Below are 13,110 nucleotides of genomic sequence, written 5' to 3'. Positions count from 1 at the left end.
GGAGCCCTGTGGGGACGGGTTTGATGGAGACATAGCATTTAGAGCTGAGTGTTCCAAGGCCTCTCACTCTGCACATGGTCTGGCTGTAGGTCTCTGTATTTGTTCCCATGCGCAACAGGAGGAAACTTCTCTGATGATGGTTGAGCAAGGCACTGACTGACCTATGGGTATAACATGATTGTCATTAGGGGTCAAGAGTCACTTTGTCATTTCACTAGTTTTTTTTTTTTTTTTTAGAACAGTGGTTTGGTTTTACCCTAAGTCACTGGGACATCTATTCTCAGGCTTTTTTGTCTCACAAGCAGTGTTGAATATGGGTTCCATATCTCGGAATGAACCTTAAGTCAAAGCAGTTATTAGTCGGTCACTCCCACAAGCTTTGTGCCACCGTTGCCCTAGCCTATCTCGAAGGCAGGACACCACGGTAGATCAAAGGGCTTGTGGCGTGGCTGGCCCACACATTCCTTGAAGAAGTTAGCATGTCCCTTTGAACTGAACTGCATTTGGGGCTATGGCTCACATATCTTCTCTTTGCAGAGGATGGACTCTGCTCTGGTTTAGCTTTCATACTCTGTTTTAGTTAGGTAGACTCCTTGGACAGTCGCAGAGGGTGACCACTAGAAAGGACTTGTGTCCCCTTTTCTCTCTCTGTGAACCATGCTTTCCACTGCCTGGGGCAATGGCGGTTATAGGCCACCCACACCAGAGGTTCCCACACTCCCAGTACTTCTTGTGGTCGCCTGGTCTTCATGGAACAGTTTGCTGCTTTCGGTTGCATGGTTCCGGATCCCTTGAGCTTTGAACTGGTTCTTTCCATCTGTTGTGCACATGGAGCTTGTCCAGTGGCAGCCTTTAATATGAAAAGGCAGGAGCATCTTCATCAAAGTTTGCTGCAAAGCTACAGAAAACCCCGAAATCTAAGTATAGAAGACAAAGACCTGGAAATTCTGAGGCTGGAGTAAACTCATTTTAAAAGAGTTTTTTAGTGAGGTTCTGGAGAGGTTCTGTGATGGCTTCTGATAAAGGTTCCTGCAACCCTGCTCCACTCTTGCTTAGAAACAAGCCTGGAGCTCTTTGAGCATGGAAGTTGTGCTTTAAAGGAGATGGCCAACGTGTGTGTATCAGTTTTCTTGTTGCTATGACCACATATCCAATAGAAGGCAACTGAAGAGAGAAAGCACCTGCTTTATTTACACTTTGAAATATTAGACCTTATGAGGAAGGCATGGAGAGGGGAGCACAAAGCAGGAACATGAGACAGCTCATCATATTGTGCGAATAATTGCACATTGACACTCCACTGGTTTTCCCCTTCTTGTTCGGTCTGAATCTTCAGCCACTGGGACATTGCCACCCAGATTCAAGGTGGGTCATCCCCTTTTCAGTTAGACCTTTCTGGAAACACCTTTGAGATAGTGATACATCCCAAAGTGTGTCTGCATGGTGATTCTAAGGGCAGTCAAGTTGTTAGGAAGATTAACCCCTTCACGATGCCCTCTTTAAATGTTTGGATTCTGTTTCTAATTTGTTCAGACATCTTGTGTTGTTTTAGTGTGTTGTGGGAAGTTCACAGACCAGGGACAAATGCAGATGATGTCACACAGCACAATCAAACACACGTAGCCACCATGAGCTCTGCTCTTTTTGTCCCCATGCCCAGTTGTTCCCATTGTCTTATCACAAGTGGAGATAAGCACTCCATAGGTAAGCTAGGCTAATTGATTTATTGTATTGGCTTTTTGCCCTATTCATTCCTGCATGGCGAGACACCCAGTTCCCCCAGCAGCTCTGTAAACACAGCTTCTAGTAGAAGGGCTCTGAAGTGGCTCTGGGAGCAGCTAGCTCAGGGTGGCATGCAAGCCAGTAGAAGCTGCTCTAAGGACAGTGTTACCTTGTAGGTTCCATGGAGTGTGGCACCTCTTCTACTTGCTTTGCTCTACACATCTGAGTAGAAATGGAAGGAGCTGGGCTGGGGTGAAAAGAGTTAAGAAATGAACTCCTTGATACATGGCACTCTTTTCAGCACAGGGACAAATTGGCAAGGGAGATTGGCAGTGACATCTGGGCTCGGGGCCCCACTGGAGAAGCACCAGGTGTTCCTCCTTTGTTGTTGTGACCACATACTTGACTGAAAGAGAGTTAAGGGAGGAGAGAGTTACTCTGGTCTACAGTTCTGGGGGTATAGTCTACAGCAGGGAACAGGACAGGAAAGTGTGGCAGGACACGATGTGGCTAGATAAACTGTGACCACAGTGAAGAGGCAGAGGGTTGATCGGAAGTGAGGTTGTGGTATAAGTTCCAAGGCCTACCCTGAGTGATTTACTTCCTCCAGTGAGTTTCTACTTCTCACAAGTTTTACAAGCTTCCAGAACAGCACCACCAACTGGAGTCACATGTTAAAACCCAGGAGCCTGTGAAGGGCGTTTCACATGAAATCAACAGACCCAGACTTTCAGCCATGTAGGGCGAGGGGTTAAGGCAGGAGAAGCGAGTATAGCAGACACGAGTTAGCTATGAATTTTAAAAGGACAGCAGCATGAGGATTGGCTCCCTCAGCTCTTTTCAAGCTGTTTAAAAGCTGTTTACGGATGGGTGATGACGTTAGCTTTGCTGTGTGTGTGTTCTTTTTATTTGTTTGTTTATTTGTATTTTGAGACAGGGTTTTTTTGATCTAGTTGCCTGCCACTCCCAAGTCATGTGCCACCACCACACAGCTGATTTTAGCTCTCTGAATTTATTTTCTAATCTATAAAATAGAGGCAATGCCTCCGTTCTGAGACCACACGAAAATACCACTACATATCAGGGCGATGTCTGAAAAGCAAAGGTCTTTATAAAAGTGGTAATAGAAGAATGAGGAAGCTCCTCCCCTACCTGTTGCTGTCTTAGTTTCTTTTCTATTTCTGTGATAAGACCCTATGATCAAAGCAAGATATAGAAGAGTTTCATTTGGGGCATATGGTCTCAGAGGTTAGAGTCTGTGATGTCATCACAAGGACATGGTGGAAGGACCAACTGAGCACTGACATCTTGATCCCCAAGCACGAGGTGGTGTGTATGACCTGTGGACATTTATGATAAAACCACAGATAGATCACCCTACAGGTCTCATTAAAATGATGGCTTTGGGTCTGCTGAGCCATTCACCTCCAGATAATTCAGCTGGGGAAATGCACAGTACGAAACTATCCAAATGACTACGGAACTGCAGATTAATATACACGTTCTAAGATTTTTCATAGGGTAGCACACAGTTATCAAGTGTAGGCGTGGCTAACAGCTCTTTTGAGTCAACGAAGTCAAATGGGACATGGTAGCCTAAGGACTTTTGGAAGACGGGTGCTATAAGAAGTTAGCAAAGTGTTATGGGAAATTCATCAGAGACATGAAGAAATAAAAACAGCCAGGCATCTATCTACACAACAGTGGAATTGGATGAACCAAGAGGACTCCCCTACTCAGTCCTGCTGTCATGAGTACAGTCTTCAGGAGCAGAAGCCCAGTGCACAGCCTGACTGACTGCCTCCACGAGGCTGTCTTGTAGCGCAGGCACTGGCTCTCATTCATGTCCTTACAGCTCTTCTAGGTTTCCTGGTCTAGGATGGCACCTTTGCATGTCTGGAAGACCATGTGCATCTTTACAAGTGATGAGTAACTCTGGTGAGAAAAGCTGGAGACACCGTGTTGACCTCCCAGCTCTACTACCTCTGTCTACTGTGGTGATCTTAAAGGGGACTCACACTCACACTGTGCTGGGGTCACTTGGAGCTTCCCCTGAACACAGGGAAGGCTCGAGAGTGACCTTATTCTCCTACCCTGGACCCCAGCCTTGCATGTTATACAGGGTGAGAGCGTGTGCTCTTCATTTGTGTGTGGATTCACAGACGGTCAGGTGAGTGCAGGGCGCTTCCGTTTTGTGCACCTGACTTCATGACTGTGGTCCCTGAACTCACCAGACAAAAGTCAGATGGAAAGAGGGAGAAGCAATCAGAGGTTGTTTCCAGAAAGCCTTTCCCTACTTGGGGGGTGGGGGGCTTGTTTGCATTTTCTCATATTTTCTGACTTTTGTTTTGAGAGAAGAGTAACTTGGGTAGCAAAAAAGATCTTGTGTTGGCAGGGACAGAGCGCTAGAGGTGGTGGTGGAGAGAGGGGGCCTGGTTAGCTTCTGGGTCTCTTTTGTTACGTCTGTGTGTACACACGCATACATACCAGTGCCACAGGAGACTTTCCGGAGCCATCTCTCTCCTTTTACCATATGATTCTCGGGGATGAAACTCACGACGTTGCGTGCCAATGTCTGCTGATCCATCATGGTGACCTGGGTACATTTTTGAAAAGAGATGATTATATGGGGTTCTTTGATAAGTTGGATGTGATGCATCAAGAAGACAACTGTGAGGAAAAAGGAGAGAGAGAGAGAAAGAGACAGAGAGACAGAGAATATTCAGAATAGAATGATTGTGCAGTCTGGCCAGATCCAGGGGAACGGCAGACTTTTTAACTGAAAGAGGGAAGACTGGATTGAGGCTCGGTGCGAGAAGCAGGGCTCCGTTTTGAGGTTTTGGTTTTTGTTCTTTCTATATAGTGGTCCCTGCCTATTGTTTACTGAGCAAGAGCATAGGCACTTGGACCCTGAGTGTGGGGGTTGAGAGGTGGGTTTGTGGGTTTTTTACTTGCAAGTAAATGGCTGAAGCCACTCAACCAGATTCTATGAGTGGATAGAACAGGTGATAGAGCAATGAACAAGACAGAAACACTCCCTCTTCGCAGAACTTGCATTCCAATGGAATGGAGAAAGCACTCTACAATAGGTTAGTGCCTGTAATTGCATGAAAAAGATGGAGGCTATCCAAGCAGGCTGCCTGGGTATGGGGAGAGAGAGTGTGGGGAAGGTGGATTTTGACACAGGATGAGGAGGAGATTAAAAGATAAAGATTTTGAAATGAGAATGGTCTTGTTGGGGCAGAGAAACCATGTAATGTCAACTTCAGGACCCCTGGTAAAATTCTGTCTGATAAGAAAGCAGTTAGGAGTGGGTGTAGGTCTTTTACAGCACTGGTTGCAGACCATGGTGATGCTTAGAGTGGGGGAGTTTTGAGTGGGGCAAGGCCTCACACACGTCTGTCCATGAAGCAAGGGAATGAGTGCCTTATTGTGTGACTAGAACAGCCAGCTTACATTGTAAGGTCCCAGCCAGAGAGTGAGACCCTGCCTCACACCCAGAACAAAACAAGCCCAGAAACCAGTCCAGTCTTGCTGTTATTAGAAAGTACAGTGACTCTGTCCTTTAATTTTTACATCAAAAGATGTTTAATTTTGTGCAATATTTCCTGTGCATGTTAACAAAGGTTGTGAGAAAAAGACCATTAGGTGGTCGTAAAGCATAAAAGCTTAAGTTTATTAAGGCACTGACAAGTCCTTCAGGAAAAGGAATCTTTTTAACACTCAAACTAGCATTTGGGAGACAAGTCAGAACGTGAGCTTTCTGTCTTATGTTTGTAGCATACTACGCAAAACCCACACAGCGGAAATGACTGCTGGGTTAGTTTGTTCTTAATTCCAGAATGTTTCTTTTCAGCCAGCTGCTTCCGTGACACGCGTGACGCTCCCTGGTCTGGATTCACGGTTAGAGTCTGTCTATCAATTCCTATAGTGACAAATGTAATTCTGTGTACACTTGGGAAAACAGGCAGACTAGATGACATAAGGAAGTACATTGAAACAGCCTGTTCCAGTCCTGGGCTGGGGAAGTGTCAGGAAGGGGTGAGAGTTAACTGTGTGGGGACACAAACTGTCAAAGCAAAGCACACCATTCAGGTAAAGGCCGATTTGCCAAAAGCCTGGGACAAACTCGGTATGAAACTAGATAAAAACTGGACGCATTTTTTTTTTTAAGCTCAGTGGAAAAGAGTCATTTGTTAATACTGATTTTCGATATGGCATTTCACAAAGGTAATGTTATATTGTTAAAAGAAACCTAGTGTACTATAGGAAGTAGATTTTAGTTTGAGGTGAACATTTCCACTCTCAGGCACATTGTAGCGGGGCTGAGACCCCAGGTAAGAAGGACCTGAGCTCTGTAAGCCGACTCTGCACGTTGATAGCGAACGAGCCCAAGCTGGAGCATCCTGTCAGAGAGCCCGAGCTGGAGCATCCTGTCAGAGAGAGAGCCCGAGCTGGAGCATCCTGTCAGAGTGCAGGCGCTGTTCAGAAGCTGTTCCAGTTCATTGGGTCAAAAATCCGCTATTTACGAGAAGCTAAACACGGATTTGCACGATTGACCATAATGGCTTCAATTTTGAAAGATAGTAGTATCAGAGAGCACTTCCAGTTGGTGGGATAATTTGAGAATCGTCCATGCTCAAATTGCTAAAATATTGTACTCTTTGCTACTTCATCACTCCATTTTAAAAATGGGGCTTTTATTTATTTATTTGTTTTTTTTAAAGGGCAGACTTGTTGAGAAGGTGATGTCAATTGAAGAGTAAATCACACCAGCCACGTGAAGTCACTCTTAGTTAACCACAGGCCCAGAGGTCAACCATTCTCCACATGGATATAGAGTGATTAGATTGAGAGCTCCTACTGTCTGTCCGTCCATCCACCTATTTATCTGTGTGTATGTGTCTACCTTTTTTTCTGCTTGTCTCTGTGTGTGTGTATGTGTGTGTGTGTATCTGTATGTGTGTGTGTGTGTGTGTCTGTCTGAATGTCTCTGTGTGTCTTTCTGCATGTCTTTGTGTTTGTGTGTATCTGTGTGTGTGTGTGTGTGTGTGTGTGTGTGTCTGTGTGTGCACATGCCTCATGCCTGTGTTTGTTCAAAATGAAAGCTGAAGAAAACTTGTTCATAAAAAGGTGCAGAGGACGGGCAGCTAAGCTGCTAGCATTAAATCCTGGAGCTTTGAGCTGTGGGAAAATTTGACTATTTTAAACTGTACAGCTCATTTAAAAATAGTAAAATTATACCATTATTCTTTCAGTATGAGAGAGAGATAAAAATACAGTTTTTCTAAATTGGAAAATTCACTGTAATCTTGCTGCTAATGACTGATTTCTTCCAACAGTTGCAAGGCAGATTTGTTCTGATAGGTTGATAAAGGAAACAAAAATCAAGAGCATATTGGAAGTTCTTAGAGAAAATTACAGTTTAGGTATATGTTGGGGGTGGATAGTTAGACATTTTAATTGAAATAAAACAGTTTCATACTAATATGGGCTCGCTGTGGGTGTGCTTTCCCAACACATCTGCTCTTGAAGCCGTTAAGTAGGGTTAAATGTATGTTAATGCTTTTGTGAGAAAATTATTTTTGATAACATCCGTCTAAGGAAACTAGCTTAGGAATTTTCTTAAACAATATAGATATTATGCTTGCATTTACAGCATGAATTAGGATTCTTAACACTGTTTAAGAATTTTGGAGCTTTGGAGGTGCTTGGTTGTGCTCCTTCTAGGAGATGAAAGAAAATGATAATTGACCCAGCAGATGATTAAAGCAAGCACATCTGGGGGTGGACCCCAGTCGGCTGTTTGCCTCCAAACACTTTTTAAGTGACTTGCTTCACATGTGACGGCTGACGACCTTGTCGTTCCACTGTATGAAAAACACTTTTTCGAGCAGACACATGGAAAGCCTTCAAGTTGGCCTCTCTACTGTTGATTGAGTTAGAAATTGTGAGAGGCCATTTATATCTTATGCTAAATCTCTGCTGGCCTTTTGGCCACATTGCTTACCAGCATCCACTCTGGTGATTTATGGTGCTATGCCTAAGCATTAGAGATCTCAGATCTTAGAGTAGGGTGGTTCTTATCCACGGGGCTGACCCTAGGGTCTTACAGTGATTGCATGTGACATTTGTTAAAACCGTGGCTACTCTGGCTCCACCTTCCTCCTGCTGATTCAGAACGTTGAGGCATGAGGCTTGGGAATGTGTTTTAAACAAGCTCTCCTGGGAAACATAGCTCATTCTTCAGGTGAACAATAGCTCGTGGCACTTATTCTTCCGTGCGTGAGCTGGCTCAGTGGGGAAAGGTGACTGGCTGCATAGAAACCACAGCTTGTCTTCTGGCACGACAAGAGCATGCTTTCCAGAATGTCACATGACCTTCTGTTAGGGCAGCTCTATTCCTCTCAAAGTGTAAACCTGGAAGAGTTTTAAATTACACATTCTGTTAAGTACACTGACATCATATATGGCTTCAGTAGAGCTCAACTGGGCTACTCGCATGCTACCTGTCTGTCTGTCTATTTGACTGTCTACCTTAAGATCCTCATCACCACTGTCTGTGTGTATTCAAAATAACAATAAAAAACTTTATAAGATCTTAGAGAAAACTCCTTTGTAATGTGACACAGTCTATGCTTACTGTTTTAATGACATCCATTTTCTCGCAGACTTTTCTTGAGGGAGCCTCAATTGTAGCCAGTATTCCCGTTTTTTCTCCTCCTCAGACCCTTCACTATGATTAACATAAAAAGGTACTCATTAGAAGGGTCTGAAATGGCAACCTTGACACTGGGGCACAGGACACAGGCTGTCTGCATCCACTTAGTCTATTGTTCTTTAACTTTCTATTCAAGTTCATCTTTTATGCGATGCTTGGAAACTCTGCCCATATAAGCTGCTGTTAGCTGTATCAGCAGGTGAAATATGACTTCTCATAGAAAACACACAAATTTCCTTTGAGAAATAAGACTTAGAGGAAGTGGGAAACTCTTCCGAGAGAAGGCGAGTGCAGTCTATATAGTCCTCCTGCCTCCTTAGAAGACTCACTCGGGTGTTTAACAGAAGCATCCTTTTTGCATTTATTGTATTAATAGACTTTGTAAGATCAATAGGAGAGATATTATGCTTTAGTGTTTGCAATAGCTTGATGAATCTTTTCTATCTTAATAGGAAACTCGTTTTCACTGATTTGAAGCTGCGAAAAGTGAATTTTCTAGAAATTAAAGAGCATTAATTTAGTTATTCTGTATGGAAACAAAGATGTAGAAGTTAAAATTTGCATAAGTGAAGACCTTGATGATTTCAGATTATAGTGTGGTAGAGGTTAAGAAATAAGAGCCCATAGAATTTGTAAAAACAAATTCAGTCTAACCACTTAATGGCATGTGCAAGTAATTTGCCAATTAAATATTTCTAGTATTTGAAACATCTTCAAAGTAAAGAGTGGAGGTTCTTAATCTTTCTTAATTTCATACTTTAAGAAACATAATAGAAAATTACGTAGATTTTGATCACTTTTCATTCAAGATTTCAGCATGTGAGCTCAAGGAAGGATGGATTTTAAGTGTTGCAGGAAAACTGATGCCTTTTGAGAGACGATGAGCTATGATATTTCCAAATCGCACTCTGCTTACTATTTAAAAAATCCTCTGTAAGTATTTTGTGCTTAAATAATAATTCCCCGTATAGTTAAGACCTTTGGTCTTATCTCAGTGGTCACCTCACCTACTATGTGCAGAACATTAGGCACACTCAACTCAAATAACTCTCCAAGTCAGGTATTTTATTCCTTTTTAATGACTAAGTGTTGAGTCAAGCACTTTGCTCAGTTGTTGGAAGTGAATCTATAGTAGTCATTTAGGTTTAAAGTGCTTTATGGAGATTTTAAAATGGCCCCATTTACTCTTCCTAGCTGCAAAGTTCTTTAGTTTTAAGTATAGTCACAGATTTGCACAGCCATTAGCACTTTGAAATTTAGGACACTTCATTATCCTAACAAGGGATTCATTACCAGTCAAGCATTTCCTCTCAATACCCCATTGTTTGTTTGTTTGTTTGTTTTTGGTACCTTCTAGGCCAAGGCAACCCTAATCTACTGTCTGTCTATATTAATTTGTCTGTTCGCAGCATTGTTTTTAACGTTTACTGTACTGTTTACTGTATTTAATGTTACTGTGTGTGTGTGTGCGCGCGCGCGTATGTGTAGGTCAGAGGACAGCTTACTGGACTTACTTCTCCCCTTCTGAGGGTGTGGCAGAAGGCACCTTTACCTGCTGAGCAATCTTGCTGAAAGTTTATAAAAATTAACTAATATTTTATGTCGTCTGTTAGTATAGACTTTTTGCATAATGTTTACAAGGTTCATACATGATATTAGCACACTTTTCCACATATTAAGATTCATTTATTACTTTTTTGTATTTGGATAATAGTCTATTATATGGATTTAGTGTATATTGTCTAGCTCATCAGATCCCGAGTGTGTACACATAGTTTGTTACTGTTTTTTGGCAATGACTAATATTGTTATAAACATTCACCTGCGTACTTTTTGTGGCTATGTGGTTCCCTTTCTTGTGGCTGCACATTTGGAATGAACACTGTTAAGTCATACAGTAAATCTGAGTGTCCTGTTTTCCAAAGTTGCATTTCATATTTGCAGTAGTGCCTGTGGGTCCCAGTGTCTTCACATTCCCAACAACACTTGTCACATTCTTCTATGCCCACGTTAAGTGGTAGCCATTAGTCTTCATCTGCCCTGGCAATGCTAATGCTGTGCGACACCTCTTTAGGTACTTGTGGGCCATTTTTATTTTAGAAAAATGTCTCCTTAGTTTCTATTTTTTCCCATTTGAAAACTGTCCTTTTATCTTTTGTCCATCTTAAGTAGAATTGTCAGGTCTGAAGAGATGGCTCAGCGGTTAAGAGCACATATTGTTCCTGAATATGCCCCAAGTTTGCCAAGCACAGACCTTGGCATGAAGGGGGATTCTGAAAGAAGGGGTGTCTGGGAGCGGTGAAAAGAATGACTTGAAGTCAAATCATGAATCCAAGCTGTGTTCTTCTTGATCCAGTCTGTTGCTATGTTCTGCTTTCTCTCTATAAGTTGTCCTCTGGCACACACACACACACACACACACACACACACACACACACACACACACACGACCCACGCCATACTGTGACATGCACGCACACAATAATTTTTATCCTAAAAACTTCTCTAGATAGCTTGTATCTTGCCGAACTCAGGTCCAGTGTTTCATTTTCCTTATCAACCTAGTCTTTTGCTCCAGGGTTGCTTTTGATTATCTTATGAATCATCTCATCACCCCACCTTTTGATTAGAAAGAGACAGCAAGCATACATTTTGTTCTTAACATTGCAAAAGAATTTAGTGATCTGTCTACCTTTGTTAAGCATAGATGTTAAACTAGTTGGGTGGGACCCTGCCCGGAAATTACCATTACACGTGGGCCTAACCTCACTCTGTCCTAGGCTGACCTTGAACTCAGGAATCTGCCTGCCTTTTTATCTTTCTGACAAGCTGGCTCTTAGTGTAGCTGCCTTTGTTGCTTTAGATTCATGAAGCCCATCATAATTCATATTGCATCCTTATATTTTGCATAATTGAGAAATATATCATATATTTGGAGCTCTTTTCCATAGTCCTAAAGATTGTCCTGAAGGTTCCAGTCTTGCCAAGATATTAGTCACATCCTCAACTCCTGGACTCCTGCTATCTCAGATTATCACGGCATCACTATATTAACAGGGAGGACATGTCTTGGAGGAATGAGGAAATATGTACATTAATACATAAACAAGCTTTATGCCCACTGCAGCCATTGACACTAGCAGAGCCTCATCCCAGGGGCCTGTCCCAGGGGCAGGAACCATGTCACTCTGCCGCCACCAAGGCCATGCTGGGCTCAACACAAGTTTAATTACCAGTAACGGCCATGGAGCTCTCAATTGCCTGTAGCTTCAGCTCTAGGGGATATGACAGCACTCCAACCTCCTCGTACAAACACACACACATACACATAATTGTGAAAAACTAGTCTTTTGCAGGGCAGTGGTGGCGCACGCCTTTAATCCCAGCACTTGGGAGGCAGAGGCAGGCAAATTTCTGAGTTCGAGGCCAGCCTGGTTTACAGAGTGAGTTCCAGGACAGCCAGGACTACACAGAGAAACCCTGTCTCAGGGAAAAAAACAAAGCAAACAAACAAACAAAAACTAGTCTTATTTCTGAGTTGTGAGAACCCTTTCTATATTCCAGAGTTTATCATACACGATTTCCTCCTACCCACCACCTCTAGACTATAAGAGATCTTTTACTCTCTTGATGTTACACTTTACAAAAACAACTTTGGTGATGTTTAATTTGTCTGTTTTTTTTTCTTTTTTCTTTTTTTCTTTTTTATTTTTCATATTCAGTCAGCGTTTTCCTCATCCAAGGCTACAGTATCATGCCTCTATTTTTTATATTCATATCTTTATCTCTTAACTTCATAGATACATTTGTTAGGGGTTTTGTTTATCTTGGGTTAGTAGTAGGTGGCCAAGGCTGGACTTGACATTTTGCCTGTAGAGATTGAAGAGGTCAGCTCAGCTGTTAGAAAATTCCACAGGACCTCCTCCCCTCCTGGGGGGGGGGGGATATAGGTCATAAAGAACATAGGTACCCCTCCGCTCCAGAAGGGAGGGGCTAATTACATTCCTCAGACCACAGGAAGGAGGGACCAACCACCAGAGCTCCAAGACACATTCCGAGACCGTTGGCCACCCACTTCATTCCCTATAGACCAATCAGTTTAAAAGTCACACTGTTCTGCTAATCATATTTTGCCTAATGGCGGTGGCCCTGAGAACTGTATAAAGGCTCCCTGGATGGGCAGCCCGGCATCACTCTGCCTATGTGCAGGGTGACCCCAGCATGCTGGATTAAATAAAATTCCTCTTGCTTTTGCATTGATTCTGGCTCCACGTGGTTCACTAAGGGGATTCCCGGTAAGCTAAGGCTCAACAGAGTCTTACAAGATCATTTGTTTTACAAGCTAAGGGCTCATGTTTCTTGGTGCATTATCAGCCATACTTGTTGGAAATCTCCGGGCAGCAAACACACATGCTTGAGTTTGCCTCTTGCCTAGCTTGGGTCATTTTTAGCCTATGTTATGTTGGAACCACAGTTCTGAGTTGCAGTCACTTTGTACTGACTGAAGGCCAGCTCTGTTCTTGTATTTCAAAATTTCCTGGGCTCCCTGGATGGTGATGGTGCGTGCTTTTAATTTCAGTACTTGGGAGGCAGAGACAGGCAGATCTCTGTGAGTTCTGGCCCAGCTTAGTCTACAAGGTAAGTTCCAGGACATCAGGGGCTACACA

General features: G+C 43.0%; 1 protein-coding gene across 5 annotated transcripts in view; it reads left to right on the top strand.

The window, feature by feature from the left end:
• Slc25a13 (solute carrier family 25 (mitochondrial carrier, adenine nucleotide translocator), member 13) overlaps positions 1 to 13,110 on the top strand; it is a 176,087-nt gene that overhangs the window by 65,568 nt on the left and 97,409 nt on the right. The gene's annotated exons all lie outside the window — the stretch shown is intronic.

This window comes from Mus musculus, chromosome 6 (assembly GCF_000001635.26).
Source record: "Mus musculus strain C57BL/6J chromosome 6, GRCm38.p6 C57BL/6J".
NCBI lineage: Eukaryota > Metazoa > Chordata > Mammalia > Rodentia > Muridae > Mus > Mus musculus.
Note: the sequence above shows the minus strand (reverse complement) of the source record. Positions and strands in the feature narration are given on the sequence as shown.